The sequence below is a fragment of the Vicugna pacos genome, chromosome 2 (assembly GCF_048564905.1).
Source record: "Vicugna pacos chromosome 2, VicPac4, whole genome shotgun sequence".
NCBI lineage: Eukaryota > Metazoa > Chordata > Mammalia > Artiodactyla > Camelidae > Vicugna > Vicugna pacos.
In genome coordinates this window covers 7,694,727-7,720,968 of record NC_132988.1, presented here as the reverse complement: position 1 = coordinate 7,720,968, position 26,242 = coordinate 7,694,727, and the positions used below count along the sequence as shown (strand labels likewise).

The 26,242-nt window shown below is 37.4% G+C and overlaps 1 pseudogene; it reads right to left on the bottom strand.

Moving 5' to 3' along the window:
• Positions 1-1,532: 1,532 nt before the first annotated feature.
• LOC102538384 (succinate--CoA ligase [ADP/GDP-forming] subunit alpha, mitochondrial pseudogene) lies at positions 1,533-3,212 on the bottom strand (annotated as a pseudogene).
• Between the last annotated feature and the right edge of the window lie 23,030 nt (positions 3,213-26,242).

The following is a 26,242-nucleotide window of genomic DNA, read 5'->3' as shown; positions in this document are numbered from 1 at the left end:
ACTTGGAATATTTCTCTAATTTTAAATAGTTCTTGTGCTGTATTACTGACCATGGACTGTTCAAACCGTAACAGACCACTCCCCTACCATTAGAGATTCAAATCTCAGTTTATAGTATTGCATTATCAATGGAATTACTAAGTTTTTACATATTTTATTAATTACCTTCTGATCATTCAATGATGCTACTTTTATAAAATCTGAAAAATTAAAAAGATAGAACAAAAAGAGTTACTCATTCTACCATCTTTAAGTAATTATTGTTTATTTTATGAGATTCCATCTCAGCTGTCAGTAAATTTGTTATAATCCCTTGCGCTATGTTTGTATTCTCTTACTTTAATTACAGTTGTATCTAACACTTCTCATATTTATTTCTAAATTGATTTCTAAAATATCCAGTGGTTTTGAATACACATCTTAATAGCGCCTGAACTTGTGAGTTAACTCTTGCTTATTGATTCACTTTTTGCATTTTCTTTATTTGCATTTCTTTGACCATTATAAAGGTGACTATTTTTCCATACTTTTACTAGCCATGGCCAGTTTCTTTTCTCTATGTGTGTGTATACAAATATATATGTATATATTCACATGTCTGCTTCCCTTTGTAGCAAAACTCTGAGTTGTTAATGAACATTGTACTTATTTTGTATATTTCTGCTTTTCCTTGAACCCTCTTCAAAAAGACAATTTATTTTCCCTATTGCTCCAATAAAATATCTCTTCTTAAGACAGCTGACAACATCCATGTTACCAGTTTTCACCACTGAGTTTTACGTTAGTTGTAAACTTTTCATATATGGCCTTTATGTTGTTGCAGTATATTCCCCCTATATCCACTTTGTTGAGAGTTTTTATCATAAATGGGTATTGAATTTTTCAAATACCCCTATATCTATTGATCATGTTTTATTTTCAAATTTTTTCGTCATTTTTTTTGTTTTTAAGCTTTTTTTTTTTTTACATTTCATATTTTTTAAATTTATTTTTTTATTCTTTTTGGATGGGAGGTAATTAGATTATTTATTTTAATGGAGGTACCAGGGATTGAACCCAGGACCTTTTGCATGCTAGGCATGCGCTCTACCACTGAGCTATACCCTCCCCCTATTGATCAAAAGTTTTTAATCCTTCATTTTGTTTATGAGGTGCATCATATTGATTGATTTGCAGTCCTGAGTCATCCTTATATCCCTGGAATAAATTCCAGTTGATCATGGTACATGGTTCTTTTAATGTGTTGTCAAATTTGGTGTGCTAATATTTTCTTGAGGATTTTTGCATTCATGTTCAATGAGGGATATTTCCTCTTTGATTGATTGATTGACGGATGATTGATTTTTCAAGTCAAATGGTATGTGTATTGGCGGTCTGTTATTCGGTGAGGTGAGAAGATCTCAATGTGGGACACTCTAAGCCTCATTCTGGCTTCCTGTTGTACCGAAGGACCCATGACAGGGGCTGACAGTGAGTGGTCAACAGGCAAACTGCTGATGGTTCACGTTTCTACAGTGATTCATCCCGTAGCTCTAGGAAACATTTTTTTTTTTGTTTTTCTTCCATAGCATCTTCCTGTTTTCAAATTCCTTGTAGATGGTGGTTCCCAGCTGTGCAGGAGACATGCTGACCACAACTCCTGTGCTCTGAAGGGCCAAGATCTCTTTAGCACCACCTTTTCCTCCAGTGATGATTGCCCCTGCGTGACCCATTCTTCTGCCCGGAGGAGCGGTTAAACCAGCAATGAAGACCTGAATTATGTTGCTTCAAGTATTCTGCAGCATTTTCTTCTGCATTACCACTAATTTCACCAATCGATATGATGCCTTCTGTGGCTAGATCATTCAGAAAGGTTTCCAGGCAGTCAGTAAAATCTGTCCCTTTAAAAGGATCAACTCCAATGCCAATGCACAAAGACTGCCCCAATCCAACTTGTGTTGTTTGGTGAACTGCTGGTAACAAGCTGCTGGGAGACAAGCCGCTGGACAACAAGCAGCTAGAAAACAAGCCACACCTAGATTTCTCTGAGCTTAAAATATTATATTCACACTTACTTGCTTAAAATGCACGTGCTTGCTCTGTTTTAATGTTTTACGCAGTAGATGACCTATGACACATATTTTGCTAAAGAAAATTTATGAGAAGCAAGCCTGAGATTGACCATAAGGGCACAGAAGAGGGCAGATATTTCCTTAGGGTGAAACAATGGACGGACCTGGAAAGCCAGATCATCCATTAACAGAGCTTTGTTCTGACGTGAAAGCATGCAGTTAAACATTTGCTATCTTGAGATGGCCAGGGGGCAGTAACAGGATAGACTTAGAAATTCTGCATACCACGAGGAGGGTGACTGTTCCTGGAAGGGATAGGCCTGAAATTCATGTTAATCAGCAAGCAGAACTTCATGCTTATGGATGGAATATCCAAAACCCCACCTCTTTGATTGCATTTTTTCTGAGCTGTGTACTCCTAATAAATATGATGTCGGCCAGGCTTTCGGGACTCTAGATCCACGAGATCTTGAGTCCCCTGGAACCATCTTTGCTCTTTACTTTGTCTCTTTGTTTCTTAAATCTTGCGTCGCCCGTCCTCAGACACGATCCTGAGCTGCGCTGGACACAGCAGTGAACCGCTTGGTAAGTCAGGGTGCCAGATCTGGACACGATACCAATTCTTCCTTTCTTGTGAATGTGGCCAGGCATGATGCCAATTTTGCATTCTCCAAGGTTGATGACTCCAGGGCAGTTTGGCCCGATCAGCCTGGTCTTGTCCTGGTGCAGCAGTCTGTGCTTGACCCGCGCCATGTCCTGCTGCGGGATGCCTCCCGTGATGCGCACAACCAAGGGCGCTTCTGCGTCAGTGGCCTCACGGATGGAGGCAGCAGCAAAAGGAGGAGGGACATCAATGACAGATGCTGTCGCTCCTGTCTGTTCTTTGGCCTCCTTCACGGTATTAAAGACCGGTGGGCCCAGGTGCGTCTTGCCTCCTTTCCCTGGAGTGGTTCCTCCAACGAGTTTGGTGCCATATTCCAATGCCTGCTGGCTATGAAAGGTGCCCTGCTTACCAGTGATACCCTGGCAAATAACCTTCTTACATTTATCAACATGGAGATGCTTCCGGGAAGCCGTGCAGGCACAACGCCGGATTCCGTTCTGTTGCAGGAGGAAGGAGCGCGACAGGAGGCGGGCGGCGGCGGCGAGGGCTGCGGTCATCCGCCCATGCCTGATTGATTCGTTGACCCCTTGGTTTTACCGTATCACGTTTCTAGCCTCCATGTGTTTGTAGTTTTCCAGTTTTCCTCCTGTTGGGGGGTTTCTGTTTTATACCGCTGACTTTGGAAAAGTTGTTTAACATGATTTTGATCTTAAATTTATTGAGACTTGCTTTGTGGCCTAGAATGTGATTTATCCTGGCGAATATATTCCTCGTATACTTGAAAACTCGTGTGTTTTGCTGTTTGAGAGTGTAATGTCCTTTATATAGCTATTAAGGTCATCTAAACTAAGGCCAGTGTGTCCTTATGTATTTTCTGTCGGGAAGATCTGCCTATTAATGTAAGTGAAACGTCAAAGTCCCCTGCTACTATCCTATTGCCTTGTTAATATCTTTCTTCGTGTCTGCTGACATTTGTTTTGTGTATTTAGGTGCTCCTACGCCAAGTGCATACCTATTTATGTGTTACATCCTGTTGTTGGATGAATCCCTTTATCATTATGTAATACTGTTCTTTTTTTTTTTGTTACCTCTTTTATTTTAAAGTATATTTTGTCCAAATATTTCTCCAGCTTTCTTTTCATTTGCATTTGAACAGAATGCATTTTTCTATCTCTTCACTTTCAAGGTGCGTGTGTCTTTAGCTCTGATGTCTCTTGTGGGCAGCATATGTAGGTCTGATTTTTATCCATTCAGCCATCCCAGGTCTTTTGATTGGACCATTTAGTCCGTTTATATTAAAATAAAACTATCAATAGGCATGTGCTTTGTGTCATTTTGGTAAATGTTTTTTAGTTGTTTATGTAGTTCTTCTCTGTTCCTCTTGTCTTCTTTTGTTCTGTTCCCTTGAGATTTAATGTCTGTCTTTAGAGTTGTGTTTGTATCTCTTTCTCTTTACTTTTTATGTATTTTTCACAGGTTTTAGCATATGGTTACCATGAGGTTCATATATAACAACCTATGTATCTAGCAGTTTGCTTTAAGTTGATGGTAACTTAAGTTCAAGTATATTCTGAAAGCAATATATTTTTACTGCATGTTCAGTCTTTATGTTTTTGGTGTCATATATCACATATTTTAATTTTGTGTATGCAATAATTTGCATATAGATGATTTTTATTACTTTTGTCTTTATCCTTTATAGTAGCATTATAGATAATTGATCAAGTCTCTTTACTACATGTTTGTGTTTACCAGTGAGATTTTATTTCATAATTTTCTTGTTTCTATTTAATTACTTTTTTTTTAATTTAAAGAAGTACCTTTAACATTTCCTGTAAACCCAGTTTAGTGCTGATAAAATCCTTTAGCCTTTGATTGTCTGGGAAATTCAGAATCTATCCTTCAGTTCTAAATGATAATCTTGCTATAAAGTACATTTTTGACTATAAGTTTTTTCCTTTCAGTACTTTGAATATGCCCTGCAAGTCTTTTCTGGCATGTAAATTTTCTGCTAAAAAAATCAGCTAATATTCTTATGGGGATTTCCTTGTACATAACTAGTTGTTTTTCTCTTACTGCTTTTAGTTTCTCTCTTTAACTTTAGCCACTTTAATTATAATGTGTCTTGGTCTCTTTGGGGTTTTTTCTTGTTTGGGACTCTGTGCTTCCTGAGTTTGGATGTCTCCTTCACTGGGTTAGTAAAGTTTTATCCATTATTTTTTCAAATATGTTGTCCCTGCCTCTCTTCTTTTTCTAGGTTCCCTATAACACAAATGTTAGTATGCTTGATGTTGTCCCAGAAGGTCCTTAAGCTATTCTCTCTCTCTCTTTTTTTAATTCTTTCTTCTTATTGCTGTTCAGATTGGCTGATTTTCACTACCCTGTCTTCCAGATCACTGATCTGTTCTTCTTCATCCTCTAATCTGTCACTGAGTCCCTCTAGTCTATTTTTCATTTCAGTTATTGTATTCTTCAGTTCTGATTTTTCTTTTTTATATTTTCTATCTTGTTGAAATTCTCTTTGTGTTTATCCATTCTTCTCCCAATTTGGGTGGGCAGCTTTATGACTAGTTCTTTGGATTTTTGTACCTACTAAATTACTTATGTTCATTTCTTTTAGTTCTTCTTCTGGGATTTTGTTTTGCACTTTCATTTGCAAGGCGTTTCTTTGTCTCTTCCTTTTTCCTAACTCTTGGTGTTTCTTTCTGGATCTTCTGATCTTTAAAAATGTCTTTATGTAGAATGTCTCCTGTAAGGTCCAGTGGCACAGTTCCCCCGGTCACCAGAGCCAGTTGCTCCATGGGTATCCCCTTTGTGGGCTACTTGCATTCTCTTGATTTGGTTGGCCATGTTTGCTGCATGTGTGTATGTGAGCAGGGTTGGGCCCAGGATGACTGGATGTGAGGCCTGGCCATGACTGCTGTGGGCACACTGGTAGACAAGGCTGGATCAAGGCCTGTCGGGCTGTGTGGCTTTGCTGCAACTGCTGTGGACACCCTGGTGGGTGGGGCTGGTCCCTAGCTCAGCTGTCTAGGGAGCCTGGCTATGAATGCTGTGGGTGAACTGGTGGGTAGAGCTGGCCCACAGCTTAGGTGACTGAGAGGTTGGACCACATCTGGAGTGTGCACGTTGATGTGTGGGGCTGGCCTCCTACAGCAGAAGACACTTTGGATGGGCACTGGTGTTTATCAGGGTTGACTACCAAGTAGGGCAGGACTGGAGACACTTTGGAAGGTGCTGGTGCCTACCAGGGCCACCAGCTGAGTAGGGCCAGGCAGTGATCTGTTTTGAAGGGCAAAGTAGGGAAGATGGTTTTGTTACCAAGTCCAAGTCATCCTGCTCACTGAACCACAGGCCAGTCAATTGAGAGAGGAGGTGTTGGGAGAAGGAAAAGCAATTTTATTCAGAAAGCCAGCTGGAAGAGAAGATGGTGGACTAGTGTCCTAAAGAGCCATCTTGCCTGGGTTTGGATGCCAGCTTATTTTATAGAAGAAGAAGGAGACATGAGCAGATAAAGTAAAAAAGGCAATAAGTTGTTACAACTATTTCCTGATTTTGACCAGACTCCAGAGAGGATGTGTTAATTTCTTCTTTCCAGTAGCCATTCACAGGTGGGCCTGGTCAAGGTAGTTTACTGTGAGCTAAATAAAGGTATTTCAGCTTAATGCTCAAGCATGGTAGAAAGGGTTCTCAGGTATGAGTCATTATGTATACTTTAAGCTATAGACAACATCCCTTTAGTGATTAACTTGTAACAAAAGCAATGGAATACAATACAATACAAACATTAAAGTAAAAGAAACAGATCCTGTATAGAGTCAGATGTCATCTTTTCCATCACGATCTTGGTAGGGTGGGACCTCAGGGGAATGCTAGGACAGGGCTGATGGAGATTAACAGAATGATGTCTGCCAGCATCCAAGCCAGCTCAGTGGAAGGGGAGTAAAAGAAATGCTGTCCACCAGCATTCCTGTCCCTGGAGAAAGATCCCCCAGGTCCGTGCCCCTCTAACCAATGACCTAAAGTAGATCAATGTATCTCCTACTTGTATGACTCAGGCACTTTTCAAGCTGCTGCCTCTGCACTAGGACTTGGAGCAAATAAGTCTGTGTGTAGGTCCTTTGAGAGTAGAGTCTTGGTTTCCCACAGCCCTGACTCTCCTGGATGTAAGCCCCACTGGCTTTCAAAGCCAGATATGATGGTGGCTTGTATTCCCAGTAGAGGACCCCTGGGCTGGGTTCACTTCTCTGGGGAGTCCTCCACAGTTGTGACGCCCTCCCACTTGCGGGTGGCTGCACCAGCAGTCAAGATTCTGACTAGACCATGTTTCTGACCCTCCTACGCATCTCCATGTGGCTTTTTTCTTTACATCCTTAGCTGTAGAAAATCTGTTCTGCTAGTCTTCAGGTTGTCCTCAGAGACAATTGTTCTATATGTAGCTGTAGTTTTCATGTGTCCGTGGGAGGAGGTGAGCTCAGGATTTTCCTGCTCTGCCATCTTGGTCTCCACCTCCATATTATTTTTATGGTTTTCACGTGTTATAGATATCCACCAGAGATTAATACAATGGCTCACAGATTTGGGTCTCAGTTTTTTAGCCAGAAAGTGACAACATTTTCCTCTGAGGAAAGGGTTTTTTGTATTATATGAGATGAAAGCAGAGTTTCACTGTTAATGTCATTTACAATGAGAGAATCTTAGGTTGCAATAAGTAGTCGAAAAGTGTTTAAGGATCTTGAGAAGCAAAAAGAGAATAGCAGACTCTTGCAATTGACAATGGGCATCAATTTCTACTGAATTCTGTGTTCCCTTGCTCTTCTTTTATAGGGTCTGGAATGCTAAATTTGCATATTCATGACTCCCTTGCCATTATGGTCTGGATGAATTTAAATTCTACTGTGGAAATAAATGAAGGGCAGCCAAATAAACCTGCTGTAGCAAGGGACTGACTCACTGTCACTTGCAAGCTGGCAGAGACTCAAAGGCAGGCAGAGGAGTGGAAAAGCTTTATAGCAGAACAAAGGAAGGGTCAAGTGTGCCTGACTGGAGGCCACTGGCTGCCGAGAAGCAGAACGTCCCATGTGATTGGTTACAAGTGCGTTATTGACTTTCTCTAGGTTGAGAATGGGAATCAAAGTTAGAGAAGCTGTTAGTTATTAAGCAGGTCCTGGCCATTCGGCCTGATTGTCACAGGAATGATTGTTTAGCTTCCTGGATTGTCATAGAGATAGCAGTCTGACTTCTTCCCGATCTGACCTACAGTCAGAAGACTTTCTGTGCTGTTAACTATAGTGAGCTGTTGGGTTCCTGGGCGGGTTTCTGCAAGTTGCAGGTCAGAATTGTCTTTGTATATATGGCTTGGCCTTTGTCTGTTTATATTCAGTCTCTTACTACCAAATTAACCCCAAATTAAATAGATCCTCACAAGTTTTTTTTTTTTAATCTTTATGTCTCCTTTTATTTTTTATTTAGGTCTTTTTTGGGGGGTGGTATTTAGGTTTATTTATTTATTTTTAGGGGAGGTACTGGGGATTGAACCCAGGACCCTGTGCATGCTAAGCATGCGCTCTACCACTTGAGCTATACCCTCCCCCGGCCAGAAAATAGAGGCAATTTTTCTCAGTAGTTGGAAAGTGGAATTTTTCAGATGTGGATTTTATAGTGGTTGGACACTAGCCCTATTAGCCTATCACCAATTTTATAGAGCAGGGCAGCTGTAATTTCAACCACTGGCAGGGGCCAGAAGTTCTTGAATCTGGCTTACAGACACAGTGTTTTGCATTTATAGAATACACTACATTGAAAGGAATAAAATGTATTTTAAAAGTAATAATGAAAGTCATCACAAATAAGAAGCGAACACTTATTATATATGTACACAGTACATATATAGAGAGATTTATCTATCTACATATATCTCAAGAGAGAAACTTTATGTTCATAACTACAATAATAGTAACTGAAGGAAAATACATTTATGTGTTAGAGAAAAGTTGAAATCAATGGGATGAATGGCTAAGAATATGGGAGCTACTTTTTAAGTACAAGTCCAAATGGATGGCTAAAGTGAGTTGTAAGGTCAACGCGGTCACCACTGACAGCTACCTTATTGACCCATTAGAATGATAAATAACAAGAAGTTTCACCATAGCCAATATGGAAACAACCCAAATGCCCATCAACAGACAATTGGCTGAGGAAGATGTGGTACATATATGCAATGGAATAGTACTCAGCCATAGAAAAGAATGAAATATTGCCATTTGCATCAACATGAAGGGACCTAGAGAATACTAAATGAAGTAAGTCAGACAGTGAAAGACATATTATATGATATCACTTATATGTGAAATCTAAAAATTAATACAAATGAATGTATATGCAAAACAGAGACAGACTCACAGAAAACAAACTGGCCACCAAAGCAGAGTGGGAGAGGCGGGAGGGACAAATTAGAGGGACAGGATTAACAGACACAAACAACTATACATGAAATAGACAAGTGACAAGGACTTACTGTATAGAACAAGATTTCATATTCAATACTGTGTAAAAACCTACAATGGAATGCAATCAGAAAGAAATATAACTGAATCACTTTGCTGTACACCTGAAATTAACACAACGTTGTAAATGAACTATAATTCAGTAAAACAATTTGAATTTCAACAGTTAATATTTTACAAAATCTATACAGTATAAATTATTTTTGTACTATAGGCCTGTTCTAAAGTGTGAACTTGTTGTATAGAACAGTGTTTAGAAGTTTCAGTTTTTCCATTATAAACAGCGTGCTGGCTCTAGGCATGTGCTCTTGTCCTTTGCTGCCACCGTGTGGTTATACAAAGAAATAATATAAAGAGTTTCACTTCGCTCACTTTTTTTTTTTTTAATTTTAATCATCAAGGGGAATTTAGAAAAGCAAATTTTTTAAAAAATTAAATGTTAGGTCACAATCCTAACGTGTAATTCTTAGAGCAAATAAAATAATGAGACAAATGTTTGTTACGCTAAAATACATACATGCAAAAATATATACCTATATTATATATAACGCACATATACATAAACAACATAGCTCTGTTTATATATCATATGTAATATATGATATATAATCTATAACCTGTCCTAATTTATATCTATATACCTGTTATATATAATGCACATATAAATAAATAACATAGCACTGTCTACATATAGTATATGATACATAATATTAACATATAACCTATCCAAATATATATCTCTAACTATTTTTTATATAATGTATCTTATATATACATATATACATTTGTACTTATATTTAATAGAGATATAGATGTTCAATATCTATGAGTATATGTCAATATATAGAGAGAAATCTACTTATTTGTTATTCATTGTTTATCAACAATTTTAATCTCTCTTGGTTTGTGAGGAAAAATCTGAGAAAATGGAGTTTAAGAGACACTATTCTTTACACTGGGGGTCACTGGCCCTCCTTTTCCCATCCTCAAGAATGAGCTATGGCTGTAACCCAGGACAGAAGCCCTCCTTCTCCCTACCTCATCGCCCCCTCTCCAGCTGTCTTGCCTGCATATCAGATTCATTAGGAGACCAGAAATGCCCTTATACCTCCGAGCCATCAATATCAATATCAGTCATTTAAAAAATCATAAACCAGTTATTTTTTTTCCAAGAGTATGTTGGCTCTAACATCTTTGCTTGTAATCAGAGTGACTGTGGAATTCAGAATCTAAACTGGATGATTTTAAGAGTGAAAAGTTGTAGTACGAATAATCACAGCAAGACAACTGGTTTGAAAGCAGATTGCCCAGCTGCTAAAAATGTACCAACAAGCCGCCTAATGACACGCGAACCTACACTGTTACATACAAGGTGGGGGGGGCTTCACGTGCTGCCACCTGGCGGTCTCACAGATCACCACACCCAGCAGGAGCATGTGCTTCCTTAACTCCCTGCTGTTCCTGACCCGAAATTCTTAATTTTGAACATGGGGTCATGCTCGTTTATTTTGAACTGCATCTTGCCAATTATGAAGATAGTCCTGGACACAGAATTTTTAAATTGTCTCATTACTCTGTATTTCATAAGAAAACTCAGCTACCTCCTTCATATGTTCCCCACCAGCCAAAAACGTCATACCATTCCAAAACAAAACTTTTACAGACACTGTGTCTTACTCACGTATGCACCACAAAAACAAGTTGTGGTTTCCCCCATAAGAAAATTACATAGAATATTCTTTTTTTTTTTCGTATGTACTGGTCATTTTTTTACCCTATATTTCTCCTTTTTAATTAAAATAATTTTAGAAATATTCTTTAAGTTCAAAAAAATAATATACTGGTAGTTCTCACACTGCATCATTCTGATATGCACAGATTTTAGTTACTGTGGTTTAGTTAAATAATATCAGGTCCCCAGTAGTGCTGTTCAAATTTTGGCCACTGTGGTCTATTCACTGGGAAAAGTTACATAAATCACAAACCTCAATGTTAGCATTTCAGTTCACATATTCCAAAGTAAATATCTGATGTGCAAAGCAGGCTCAAGATGGTGTGGGAGGAAGGCGCTGAACTCCCCTCCCTTCATGAAGGCACCACGACCACATACAGAAAGACTCTCTCTGAAAATGACCTGAAGACTAGCAGAAATGCTCTTCCACAACCCAGGGTGTAAAGAGAAAAATGCACTGAGACAAGTAGGAAGGAAGAAAAGCGATCTAGTTAGGACTCACGTGTCCTCGCCGGTGGGCGAGCCAGAGCAGGAGGGGATACCACAAGCTCAGAGATTCTCCCTAAGGGGCGAGAGGTTCAAGTCCTGCCTTGGGCACCCCTGTCCTGGGGACCAGTGCCAGAAGACGAGCCCCCTTTGCTGGTTTGAAAACCAGTGGAGCTTACAGGAGGCCTGTGGGAAACAGACTCTTCTCTTAATGAGCAAAGTCAAGCAAGACAAAATAACAGTTTATCCATTAAAAAAAAAATCAAGGACCTTTATTTCCTCTTCGAGGGCTGTAGGTAATATTCTGAGCCACATCCTACAGCTGTTTTGCAGAGACAACAACTTCCACCAGGTGGAAGATGTTAACTGCATGATGACTATGAGCACGGAGCTCCCAGACCATTTGGAACCAGAAGGTTGATGGTTGATATTCCTGAAACATCACCCTGTTACCCAGAGAATCCATCATCAGCTGATCATGCACCCCGTGACCCTCTCCCTCACACTGTCTTAAAAGCCCTTCCCCAAAATCCATCAGGGAGTTTGAGTCCTTTGAGCATAAGCTGCCTTTCTCCTTACCTGGATTTGCAGTAAATGCTCTGTTTCACAATTCGGTGTTCAATAGATTGGCTTTGCTGTGCATCTGGTGAACAAATTCAAGTTTGGTTTCGTAATAACTTGAAAACTGAATAAACCAAAGAGCACAGAAGAGGAGGACAAAGATAAACAAGTTGAGAAATTGACCCTGGAAGTAGCAGATGTCCTTCAGGAATTTAGATTATGTTTCATGAGGAGAGGGGCCATTTCAATTTGTATGAACATATCCTGAGGTCCTAGAAGGGTGTCTGGACAATTGTGGTCACTAAATAGATAATTGCTTAATCAATAAAGACAGTAGAATAGGAAAGTAAGTTACATATTTTATCAGGGAAATTTGAATGATAACTCAGGCCAAAATGATCAAAAACAGAACAGTTAGAGAACAAGGAAGAAACTGAGGCCATTCTAAAAAGCATGAATGATAAGACCATCAGTGAAGCGGCATGTGTAGCATCACAGGAGGGAGACAAAACATCAACAAAAGAATAAGAAAGAGAATAAAGCAAAAAGGGAAGATGAATCCAGAAAGTGTAATGATTTTCCACTAAAAGTTCCGAAAAATAGCAACAGAGAAAATGGAATGGGAAAAATAAAGGAACAGTGCTGTCAGCTTTCTCAGAGCTAAGGAAAAATATCCACGGTTGGTGAAGGGCTCCCCGGGTGACGAACTAGATGAAAAATCACAACCACTGGTGGGCTTGTGAGTTTCAAGTCACTCACAGAAGCCTCAGACAACTTCTACAGGAAGAAAGCACATTTAAACATCACTGGCAGAGGAATGCGGCCCCCACGGAAGAGGTCTCTGACTTGTCATTACAGCATAACAAGGCAGAGGACAATAAACCAATGTTTGTCATTCAGTCTCATCTTCTTTGCCTCATACAGATCATCCGTGAAAGCAGAAATACCATTCACTTGCCCAGTTGATAAGTAATGACACGCCAGATACCAGGTTGCAAATATGCGTGTGGGTTCTGATCTGGGCTATTTGCTGTGTCTCATTGAGTCATCTTTTCTCCCGGTACAAACAACTCTGCGGGAATTCCCCACAGTGTCTCAGTTATAATAATGCTCATGATTTGATATTTGATTTAGCAATTTTGTGCCTTGTTCTTCTTTACAATTCCCTTGGCTCTTTTATGCAACTAGTTTTTTTTCCATAAGTATTTTATAATCTGAGTCTATGAAAAACCTTTAGTAATTTTATTTTAAATGAATTTAAGTTATAAAATATTTTGAAACAAGTACTGATATTTCAGGGATGGTATTTGTGTATGACTATGATACAGGTTTCCATTGAATTCGATTTCTTTTAAAACATTCTTTAATGTTGTGTGACTTTGTTATAGAAAATATTTCACAGCTTTCTCAGATACTACGTTTTAAAATTCTTTGTAAAAATTCCAGACGCTCTTTTTTTGCTGGTTTATTGAAAGATAATATATTTGCATATATTGATCTCAAATTTAGAAAACTTGCTGGACTTTTCTTAATTGTAATAATTTGTTTGCATTTTCCAGTTTTATAATCATAAAATCATGTATAATTAGTTTTTTTATTTTTAAATATCTGTAACTTGTTTCTTTTCCTTTTATGTATTTAAAATTCTTTACCTTTTTTGACTAACAAACTATTAATTGCAATTATTCATAAAAAGTTTTTTTAAATAATTGCTTTGTATTAACTTGAGATGTCTTTAATTTACATGAATAGATTTGATTGGTTCCTGCCTGTGCTAGTTACCAACTTACTGTCTCTTAGCTCCAATTCTCCCTCCATTATCGGCTCTGTGAAAATGGACTTGACTCAGCGTTTCTGCTACTCAGTGAGCCTGATGCTGTGCTTTGTACAGTAGAGGGCGCCAAAGGGACATTGCAGGTGAAACAGTTTCTTACTTGAATTCCTGTTTTGGTTTTTCTTGGTCCTGCTGCCCAGTCCATCAGCAGTGCTCCTATGGGACATCCAGGGGTGTTCTGCGTCCAGGCACTTGGAGATGTTACATCTCTGCCTAGTTACAATGACTGTCTTGCCAATTATACCTCCAATTACAATTACTCACCAGTTACAATGATCACTTCCAACACAGACATCTTGCACTCCAGGACTCTCACTGCAGTGCTCTGATACTCTGTTCCTGCACACGAGTCTTGACTCACCTACACTCCAGGGACTGTTTCCTTGTAGCGTGGTGACTGTGAACCCACTCTAGCCCCAGAAATCTTATCAGCCATCTCCTGGGCTACATCTATATCTTCTCCAGCAAGGTCAGAATCCCATCCTGATGGAGCTCTCTTCTGCAATTTGTCCTTCCTCGTGTGTTCTGCTTTAGTCCTAGGAGACTTTATAATATCCATCCTTACAGTTACTCTCCTATTCTATAGATGAATAATTATTTATAGTAAACTTTCCCTGTTTAAACATCTAAGTGGCACTATATCTTGATTGAATCCAGACTTATAACTCCCATTTTTCTTTTCGAGAATGAGGTTTGCAAGATTTTATTCAATAATGTAAATCCCACCAACTTTAAATCATCAATCTGCCAACAAATGTGCATTTAACTGTTGTTCATGGTGTTTCTTTCATAGTAGGTAAATTCCTCCAAAGATTGAGCCTTTTAAAAGCCACAGATGTTCCTATAAATTGGCAGAAAGTTACACTAACATTAGCAATGAAAGTATTTATTGTAGATGATACATAAACGAAAAGGATATACTAATGATTGTCGTGACATTTTCCGGGAATAAAATACCATAGCTGCACTAAAAATGGTCATATCCCCTTTTCATCTTCTCTGTTCTCTTTCCTATAAGGAAATCAGACTTTTCAATGACAAACTCAGAACCAAGGCTAATTGTTTGGGGTGGCCAGTACACTATCTCAAGGGTATCTTCTAGTACCCTAAGAAGATGTCTCACTGCAAGGATCTGAACGATTATCTCCCATCCTAGGGATACAAGTAACAGTCAGAGGAACAAACATCTAATGATATTAAGTCCATTAGTGAGAGCGGAGAACTCAAAGTGGTCATCTAGAACTCGTCCGTCACTTTGGCTGACGTAGCAAACAATGCAGCCCAGGTTCTAGGGCAGCACAAATCATTTGGACTTCTTAATGTAAGTAGCTGTGAACAACAGATTCGTCTTGGTTTGTCCTTCTGTTGTCCAAAGGAGAGCCTACCACCATGCATAATTCACATAAAGGAGTAATGTGAAATAATCTATATGTAAGTTAGAGGAATGGAAGCCTGGATATATAAGACAGGACATCTATGGCCTTTTCTGTCAGACAAGGAAAATTTGGGGTCATTGTTCAATAATCTTTTACTCTTTTCTTATAATTGTAGTTATGCTTGTTTGCCTTAGAGTTCTTTCATGTTTGTTGTCCAGAATCTTAAATGCTTCTGGATAAACATTTTCTCAACAGATGACTCAAAAAAGTGACTTACAGACCAAACCAAGGTGAAATCATGCTGACCGATGCTGAAACTGAAAAATATTTATTGGCAAATGAAGCCTCACTTCAACAGCCATGGTTAAGAAATGGACAATCCTTGACGGTGTCTCCTGCAGCTTTGGCTGGGTGAAAATTGAAAGGGGAAACAATAAAATTTTACAGCAGTCCTAAGAAAAAACTAATTATTCTGTAACTATTTATCAAGTAGTCACCCAAATTGGATTTTAATCTGATCAATTGATTAATGACTTTTTTTTTTACAAGTACATCCATCAGTGACAGCACTTTACTTCAGTCAAATAATTAGAAACGGACTCACTTCCATAACACCCCTCCAAGGGCCAACCAATTAACAATTTAATCAGAGTAACCATATTCTGACAGCTAATGTCACCTTACGTACGCTTTGGAAAGACCATCAATCTCTGACCTCCATGCTTCCAAAAGTTCCTACCTGAGGCAGCAGTTTGTCCTGTGTAGAGAGACCATGCCTGGTCAGCATAGTTCTCTTGGTGGTGATTTCATCGTTTGACAGTTTCATTTTTCCCGATGCAGAATGAGTGGTAACATTCTGGTATTAAGGGATTCTTTTTCGACATTAGAGCACTCTTCCTCTAAAACCAAGATTTTGTTTTGTTTTGTCTTTTTAAATTTTCAATTCAAGATTAGGTGGAAATCAAACTCAGAAACATTTTGAGCTAATTTATATCACGGTTGTTTTTTCCTTAAACATATCTTGTAACTTGGATACAATCAAGATACTTTATTCCACAGATGCTTATCATGTAACAACTTCTCATGACACTACTCAGCTCAGGGCTTTATTCACTAAGAAAAAGTGATTGGAAAACAGAATTAAAGAGTGACTTGAGAGTGACCTTTGTTTTTCCTCCCAACATTCAAAGGGATTTGATTTTTCTTAGCTTTTTTTTTCAACAGAAAATGCATATGACTATATTTATACAACGGAATACTACTCAGCCATAAATAAGAAAACTCAGTAATATGGCTGGACCCAAAGATCGTCATTCTAAGTGAAGTAAGTCAGAAATAGAAAGAAAAATACCACATTAGATCACTCATATGTGGAATCTTAAAAAAAAAAAAGGACACTAATGTACTTATCTATAAAACAGAAACAGACTCACAGACATAGTAAACAATCTTATGGTGGTTACTGGGGGAAAGGGGGTGGGAAGAGATCAATTTGGGAGTTTGAGATTTGCAAATATTAACTACTATATATAAAAATAGATTAAAAAAATGAATTTCTTCTGTATAGCACAGGGAACTATATTCAATATCTTATAATAATCTTTAATGAAAATGAATATATGTATGTATATGTATGACTGGGGCATTATGCTGTACCCTAGAAATTGTAACTCACTATACTTCAATTAAAAATGATGTTTATGGGTTTTGGACAATAAAACCATCAATACTTTCAGGAAAAAAAGAGTAAATATGGTCATTTTTAAAACTCTATTTAAAATTAGGTTAAAGCCCATGTTTATAAAATAGTATATGTGACCTCACTACATTATCTTTTTATTAAATTTATGGCCATATATTCAAAATCTTGAATTTAAAAAAATTGCATATGCCTATTTAAGCATACGTAGGTTCATCCAGTAAATATTCCCTGTATGTCTGGGCATATATTTAGTGTATAAGTCATATACAAAGCAGATCTGTAACTCAAGCTTAAGATTTAGGGAAGGTCTTTTTGTTTAGAATCGGTGATGTCTACCTGAGTCTTTAATGCATTTTCGATGGTAGAAAAAAGAGAAAGCTTGTCAGATTTAGCAAATAACTGTACCAGATGCTCTGTTAAATTAGAATTTCAGACAAATACAAATACATTTCTAGAATAGATTGATTCAAAATATTGCATGGAACCTTCTTACACTAGAATATATTTATTTGCTGGATTCTGGAAATCTTAGGAAAAAGAGAGACCAGGGCAGGATTCTTCAGACAGAGGGAGCAGCATAAGCTAAGGTCTGAGGATACGAGAGATTGGGGGGACATTTGGGGAATAAAAAGTAATTTATTAGTTCTCAAAGAAATGTGCATGGAGATGGACTAGAATTGGGGTGAAAGCTAGAGAATGACTACATTTTCATAAAGTGTAAACTCAACTAAAGAGGCTACAGACACTTCAGGTCCGTGTATAAATCTTGTTCAGGAGTGTATGAACTTAGTGTCTGTACAGTTCCAGGATTACACCAGTGGTCAATAATGATTTCTAATTTCAGATAGTTCAATTATGGATATTGGCCTCACAACTAATATGAAAAAATTTTTTTTAAAACTCTCGGGGCTTAAATAAGAAGGTAAGAGGAATTCTGGGGGAAATGCAGTGTTTTAAAATCTCTCCAAACTCTCCGTTAAAGTTGACAGAGTTGCTGGGATAGTGAAATGAAAACTGTAAAGACATCTACAGTAAAGAGAAGTGATGCGGATTCCTCAGAACCCCTAGAAGTGAAGACATACCACCGAGAGCTACAAGATCTGCACGATATAAGCATCCAATTGGAAGAAAGCTGAGCTAAGGAACCGGGAATCTAAAAACAGAAAACCTTAAAAGATAAACAGCCAGCACTCACTGGAATTGGGGCAAGACGCTCTGTCACAAGCAGCTGAAAGGGGGAAGAGCTTACTGCACACATCAACTCGTAGGTGGTGTATTCGGTAGAGTCGTGAGAAGCCTTCATCACGTGGCCTTTTGTAACAAACCAGCAAATCTCCTTTCCTGGACTCCTGTTGAGTAGAGACAGTGCAGAAGAGAATTCACATTGAGCAGTACAGGGGTAACAGGAGTTCAGAACAGAGAAGATTCACGCAGAAGTCGTGGGGAGGGAGGCAGAGCGAGGAGACTTCAGGCAACAGGTGCCATATTTTCTTACAGCTCATGTCAATCACAGAACAGAAGATGGTGACGCTCGAGAAGTTACTCCAGCAGCCCTGCATTTTAGAACAAGATACATTTATTCCCTGTCAAAGTGTGCAATCATAATTAAAAAAAGAACTGTTCTTGAATTCTAAACAAGGTTATAAGAAAAAAAAAGTTGATGAAGAAGAAGAAAAACATTTCCAAAAAGAAGAAAAAAGGCCTCAAAAATTCATGCTCCAAAGCAAAGAACCTAGAATCTCATACTTTTAAATGAACCAAATAGAATTATGAAAATATCCTAAGGTAAGAAAGAATAGTATACCTTAGAATTACTTAACATGTAAAAGTGGAGATGTTGGAACGCAGGAAGAGAAAAGAAACAGTCATCTCAAACATGATGCGTCGATCAGAGTGAACAAACACAACCAGAAATGGCAGTGTAGACACTCCCAGACACGTCCTCAGATCCACTTAGCTGCTGGTCGACCTACCCACCGGCAGGAACTCAGCTGAGCTGGAGAGAGCTGACAGCTGTCAAAACAGGCCGTTAAGCTGATAAACCAGGACAGCCAAGCCTTCGATCACTTACCACGATGGTTTGAGTCTGGTGTTTGGAGGGCAGCTTTCTCCCATGAGGCCTCTCAGGGAAAACCTTTGTCATTTTGTACAGTCACGCCTGGGCTTTTATACAGGAGCCAGATGCTTTATCCTTTGCTGACCCTTTTTCTGGAGACATTCCCTTAGCCAAGCAGGCGCTAGTCCTCCCTGGAGGCCATTCCCCATCACACCCAGACCAACCCCACCGTCACATCTCCTCTGAGCTCAGTCAGTGAGCAGCTGGCATGGGCTTAATGAGCCAGCTCCCTGGCCTCAAGGTGAGATCAAATCCATGCTGCATTTTGTGCTCTGGAGTCTTGAAGTGGGAAGAAAGTCTCCAACTGAGATCCCATTTTTGCTTAGCTCTTCTCCCCTGACATTACTCTCTGTCCCTCACTGCTCTTCTGAGACCACTCACAAAACAAATACACTGCTTCTAAGAAATCCAACCTCATTTTCTCACCAAGTGTGGATCAGGGAAGCAGACTCCAAGGCGAGATTATTAAGTTAACACTCACTGGCTGAATGGTACCGAGGACCTCACCGCTGGTGTTAGATAAAATATACAAAGTCCCTCGCGTGCTGTAGCCTTGATATTGCTGAGAGATTGCTAAGAATTTCACCAGTGGTAGACTTTTCTACCCAGGAAATAATCAAAGTGAACAACTTTTTTCATAAAACCAGTAACTGTGTGAAAATAAAAACATAGCAATCTAGCAAGAAGTGTAGCTGTCGTAAATTTCTTTTACATTTCTGTCACCAAATTACCTTAGGTTATCATCTGCCAATGCATTTTGCCTTCAGTTTTGAAAGGTATTTTTGGTTCAACTTAGAATTCTCACTTGACTTTTTGTTTGTTTGTTTTCATCAATTTAAATATTTTGCTCCACTGTCTTTTGGATTTCATAATTCCTGATAAGACATTCAGTGATTATTTGAATAGCTTTGCCTGTATGCAAAGTATGCTTTTTCTGCAGTTTCTTACAAGGTCTTTATATCTTGATTTTCAACAGTTTGACACCAGTGTGCCTAGGCACGGTTTTCTTCATATTTATCTTTCTTGGTGCTCAGTCAGCTTCTTGAATCAATACATTTATACCTGTCAACAAATTTGGAAAATTATCAACCATTATTTGTTCAAATATTTTTCATGGACCATTTTTATGTCTTTTCCTGTTATGACTCTAAGCACTCATGTATTAGACCCTCTAAGATTGTTACACAGGCCCCTAAGTTTTGTTCATTTTTTTTAAAGCATTTTTCACTATTTTTCATATTGTATAATATCTACTGGTATATCTCTCCAAGCTTATTGTTTTTCCTCTTTTATAACAGTTAGGCTGTTATGCCTTCCCATTATTTCTAATGCATATTTTTCTTCAAATTATAATTTCCATCTGGTTTCTTCTAGTTTATTCATTTCTCTGCTGACTTCCTGTATTTTCATTTATTACTAGCACTGTTTCCTTTATCTCATTCAGCAGTGCTGTAATAGCTGCTTTCTCTGCATCCTCTCAGATATGTTCTCCCTTGATTATCTTTTTTTTTTTTTCATAATGAGCTGTGTTTCTCTTATCTTTAACAAGAAATGCTGGTTTGTATCCTAAACATTGTGAATTTTGCTGACATTTTGGGGGTGGCATGAAGACAGCCCTTTGTTTTTGTTTTTGTTTTGCAGAGGGAAATTTTAACATAATATGAGCAGACTTTAGGACAGTCATCTTAGGTCGCTCCCTTATAGAAATCCCCTCTTATTGTTCAGTTGTTGAAGTTTTCTCTACGTTTGTCCTCTGTGCATCATGCTAGCATTATCTGGCTCTCTGTAGTCAAAGTGTCCACTGCAGTCCACCCTCATACTAAAGGCCAAAACCATTAGAAAAGCAATCTCATGTCATTTCTGTCTACCATTTGTCATTTCCTCCATATTATGCCTTCATTCACTTTCTATTTCTTTCAGGTGTTTTCTTTTTTCATTCTATCAACATTTATAGTTTTTATGTGTGAAAGAGTCAGTCCAGTATGAACTTACTTGCTCATGCCAAATACAGAACTCCAGTTCCATGATACATATCATAAAAGTTGCAAGTAACTTCAAACATAATTATTTAATCTCATATCTGTAATTAAATCTACTCTAGTAAGAAAAAAATAGATGTGCAAAGAAAAGTCTTATCACTAATTATATTGTTGAATTTAATGTTAATATTTTCATTCCCAGACTGTTGGTTTTATACGTAATACACAAAGCAAATCAGTCATTGTGTGATATTACATATCTCTCATCATTGTTTTATCTTTGAATCAGGGATAGGAGAAGGGAGATTCAGATTATAATAGAAAATGATGAGTAAAACCTCTTGAGTCCTGAGTTTGATTGTATAAAAACATTATACATTTTTTTCTTAAAGTGTACTATTAGCTGTGTCATCTGAAAAGACCAATTAAGTTTCGATGAACACCCCTTTTGCTAAGGCTACGATCTCTAAGGTTAATTTAGGGACTAACGGATTGTAAGACTGGTTTAGAAAATGTATAAGAAGAATCTGCAACATCTTGTCCCATCTGACAGAAAAGAAGCTATTAAAACTATGTGATTGCGTCAGCAAGCAAAGATCTTCCAACAAAGAAAAACCCAGGACCAGATGGCTTCATGGTTGAATTCTACCAAACGTTCAAAGACAAATTAATACTGATCCTCTCTAAATTCTTCCAAAAAATAGAAGACAGAATGTTTTAAAACTCATTTTATGAGAGAGTATCACCCTGAGATCAAAGCCAGAGGAAAAATACCACACACACACATAAATTGCAGGCCATTATCTCTGATGAACATAAATGCAGAAATTCTCGATAAAATACTAGAAAACCAAATTCAACAGTGCATTGAAAGTATCATACACTATGACCCAGTGGGACTTATCTGTGGGATATGTGGTTGATTCAACATACACAAATTAATCAATTTGATATACCACATTAACAGAATTAAAAATAATGATCATTGCAATAGGTATATAAAAAGTACTTGACAAATTTATCATCTTTTCATAATAAAAATTCTCAACAAAATAGAAGGAACTTACCACAACACAGTAAAGGTCACATGTGAAAAGTACACAGTTTACATTATAATCAATGGAGAAAAGCTAAATTTTTTTTCTCTAAGATTTGGTATAAGGGAAGGAGGCCCACTCTTGTCACTTCTATTCAGCAGAGTACTAGAAGCCCTAGCCAGAGCAATTAGGCAATAAAAAGACAGTGAATAAGTAAAATTATCTACTTGCCAATGACAGGATCATATATGCAGAAAACCCTAAAGATTCTACCAAAAAAGCCATTAAAACTAATTAAATTAATTTAGTAAAGTTTCAACATACAAAACTCAGTCATGTTTCTATCCACAGAAAACTAACAATCTCATTCATAATAGCAACAAAAGAATAAAATAGGAGTAAACTTAACCAAAGGTGTAAAAGACTTATAAACTAAAATTTATAAACATTGATGAAGGAAATTAAATACAACACAAAAAATTGGAAGACATCTCATGTTTTCAGATTAGAAGAATCAATATTATTAAAGTGTCCAAACTACAGAAAGTGGTCTACAGATTCAGTGCAATGCCTGTCATAAAATCCCAGTGGCAATCTTTATAAAAATAGTAAAACAACAAACAAACGAACAAAAAAATCACAAAAGACCCCAAAAAACCACAGCAATCTTAAAAAAAAAGACATAGATATTATATACTTCCTGACTTCAAAATATATTATAAAACTACAGTAATAAAAATAGTATGATTCTGACATAAAATAAGCATATAGGCCAATGACACTGAATGGAGCCTACAGAGAAATCCATGCATCTACAATCAACTGATCTTCAATAACAGTGCCAAGAACACACATGAGGGAAAGAATAGTCTCTTCAATAAATAGTGTTGGAAAATTTGGATATCTGCATGCTTAAAAATGAGTTGGACCCTTATATCACACCATACACAAACATCTACCCAAAATGGATTAAAGACTTAAACATGAGACAAGGAACCATAAAACTACTAGAAGAAAACGGGAAAATTTTCGTGGCAATTAATTTTTTGGATATGACATTGAAAGCACAGGTAACAAAAGTGAAAATAAGCAAGTGGGACTACATGAAACTAAAAAGCTTCTGTACAGCAAAGCAAATAATCAACAGAATGAAAATGCAACCAATAGAATGGGGGACAATGTTTGCAAACCATAGTATCTGATAAGAGGTTAATATTCAAAATATGTAAGGAACTCATATAACTCAATAGCCAAAAATAAATAACCCAATTGAAAAACGAACAAAGGGCCAAAATATATATTTCTCAAAAGAAGACACACAAATTACCAAAAGGCATCTGACAGGGTGCCCAAATTACTAATCATCAGGGAAATGCAAATCAAAACCACAATGAGATATCATCTCCCATTTGTTAGAACGACTGTGACCAAAAATACAAGAAGTATTTAGAAATACTAGAAATAATAGAAAAGAAGGGAATCCTGTCATTTGGGACAACTGAATTGAACCTGGAGGACATTTTGCCAAGTGAATAACCCAGGAAAGACATACAGCATGACCCCATTTATATGTGGACTCTGTAACTGTCAAACTCACAGAAGCAACAAATATTTTGGTGCTTGCCAGGAGCTGGGAAGGGTGGAAAAGGGGGAGACGTTGGTAAAAGGAGTAAAAAGTTTTAGTTACGAACAAATTTTGGAGATTTAATTCATTGCAACGTGACTATAGTTAACAATACTGTATTATATCTTTGAAATTTGTGAAAAGAGGGGACCTGTGTCTCATCATACACAAGAAGAGAAAATAGTAATATGTAAGGTGATGGATATGTTTACTGGTTTGTTTATGGTTAATAATATCAAAAGGTCACATCGTATAGCTTAAATTATACACTTTTCATTTATCAATTATATCTCAATAAAAAAGACTACTGGTGTTTCAAACCACTTGGGAATCAGCTTGAAATCTTCTATTACAAGGACAAATCTGGGAGTTTGAGATTTGCAAACGTTAGCCATTTTATATATATATACATATATATGTATATATATATATATAAATAGATTAAAAAAGCAAATTTCTTTCATATAGCACAGGAAACTATATTTAATATTTTGTAATAACCTTTAATAAAAAAGAATATGAAAATGAATATAGGTATGTATATGCATGACTGGGACATTGTGCCTTACACCAGAAATTGACACATTGTAAATGACTGTACTTCAATTAAAAAAAAGTTACCGGGGATAATTTATGTATCAATCAGGGTAACACTTGCAGTGAACTTAAATGTATCAAATGTTTTAATGAGTTCATAATTGTACTTAAACAAAACACTGATTTGCCACTACAGATTTTGCTAAAGAAATGTCTTTTTTGAAAACAGAGGAAATCAGTCTTTATCCCGACTTTCCTAAATGAGCTGTAAGCCTGGGTATCCAAATAGTTGAGGAGAGTAAGTTTCTCCTCACAGAAGTATTGAGACTAATAAAGTGAAGAAAATATTATTTATAATAGCATCATTCTTCTTCTTCTCAGTCCACCATTGACCTCCATCTGTCCAGTACAATGCCACTGATACAGTGGGTTTAATTGTGGGATTAAGAAAAGACTTACAGGAAATAATAGCTCTCAAGAAATATTTTTATTTACTTATACCTAAAATATAGGTATCAGATAAGCAAACGCAACAAAATAACACGTGCGTGGGGTAATTTTGTATCACATCAGCCCCAGGATCCAGGTCTCTATATATATCAGGATGCCCTAAATTACAAAATTCAAACCTTCTACAAGAAACTTGTGGTCCAGCCTAATTGGAAGCAAATGGAAGGGGATTCTGGAAAATGTAGTCAGTGTAGCCAAGGTGACACATTGCAAAGCCAACACAGGGGTGAAAAGTTAAGATGTCTCCAGCTTGAACTGTGTCCACAAATTCGACAACCCACATCACAAACATGGAGCACAAAAGATAGTCAAATGTATCAACAATTGTAACCTAAGTGAGGGAATTACAAGGTTTTTTTAAACTATTCTTTCAACTTCTTTTAGGCTTGAAATATTTTCCATGTAACAATATAATAATAATAATAATAATAGCAATAATAATAATAGTAATAGTTCCACCACAACATGAAAAAAGCAAAGAGAAATCAGTAAGCCTTTTGCCTAACATCCTGGACCCAAAACAAGAAGGTTTAACTCTACTTGGCTTTGTAAGGGTTTTCCTTAGCTTTTCTTCCTCTTTCATATGGAAAACATTTTAAAATTGGCATTTATATTTTTGGAGTATGCTTTAGACACTGCTTCAAATGATTTATATCATGATTGTCTTTGTGATGCTTCATTGAGCTCAATTTCCCTGCCGATCTTGCCCTTCATAATGAATAAGGGAGGAGACACTTTCTTAGCTTGTGCACAGCCAGTCCGAGGAAGCACCCTTCCCAGTCTCGGGAGTCAGTCTATGAATTCCAGCCAGTTACGAGGCTCAAGGTAACAAATGATACCCGAGTGGTATTTTAGAATCTAAAAGGAGCTTCCGTAATCTCAATATCTATGTCTCTTAGCTAAAAATTTTGTTCTGATTTTTAAAATTGCATGTTTGTATTTTCATAGTCGGAGTTTCAAAAACCTTCCAAAGAACTAAAACAAAAAGTAGAGATTTCTGATTCATCGGTCGCTGTGGGGAAATTCCTAGCACACCATCATTATTTAATATTAATACATAGACACATGCTGTCTCTAAACACATATATGTGTTTGGTATATATATGCCGATTCTGATGACAAACATTTTCATTTGAAAGAAAACTCTGCAATCACAAGGATTAAAAAATTCCGATTCTGATTATTTTCGTTTCATTGCTGCCTGGCATGTAGTAGGTTAGACGTTCAGGAAACACCCTTTGAACAAATCAAGTCAGGGACCATCTGTTCTATCATCCTATTCCTTGGGAATTCTAAGTGTTGAGAAAAAGTGGACTTGGGAGGGGAGGAATCAGCACAAAGGATGTGGTAGTTGAAGAGATCCGAACCCTGTCCAGGTTTTCAAACTCCTCCCAGGGCATTTTCAAGCGTTCAGCTTCTGGGTCCTGAACCACCTATTTCTTTCTGTTTCCCAGACAGCGGGAGAAAAATTCTAAGTGCATGTATTTTAGGTTATTTTTCTCTGTATACGATATGAAGATGACGTAGTGTTGTTTGTATATTGTATATTGTTTGTTACTTTTTTTTCATCAAATAGATCCTCTTATT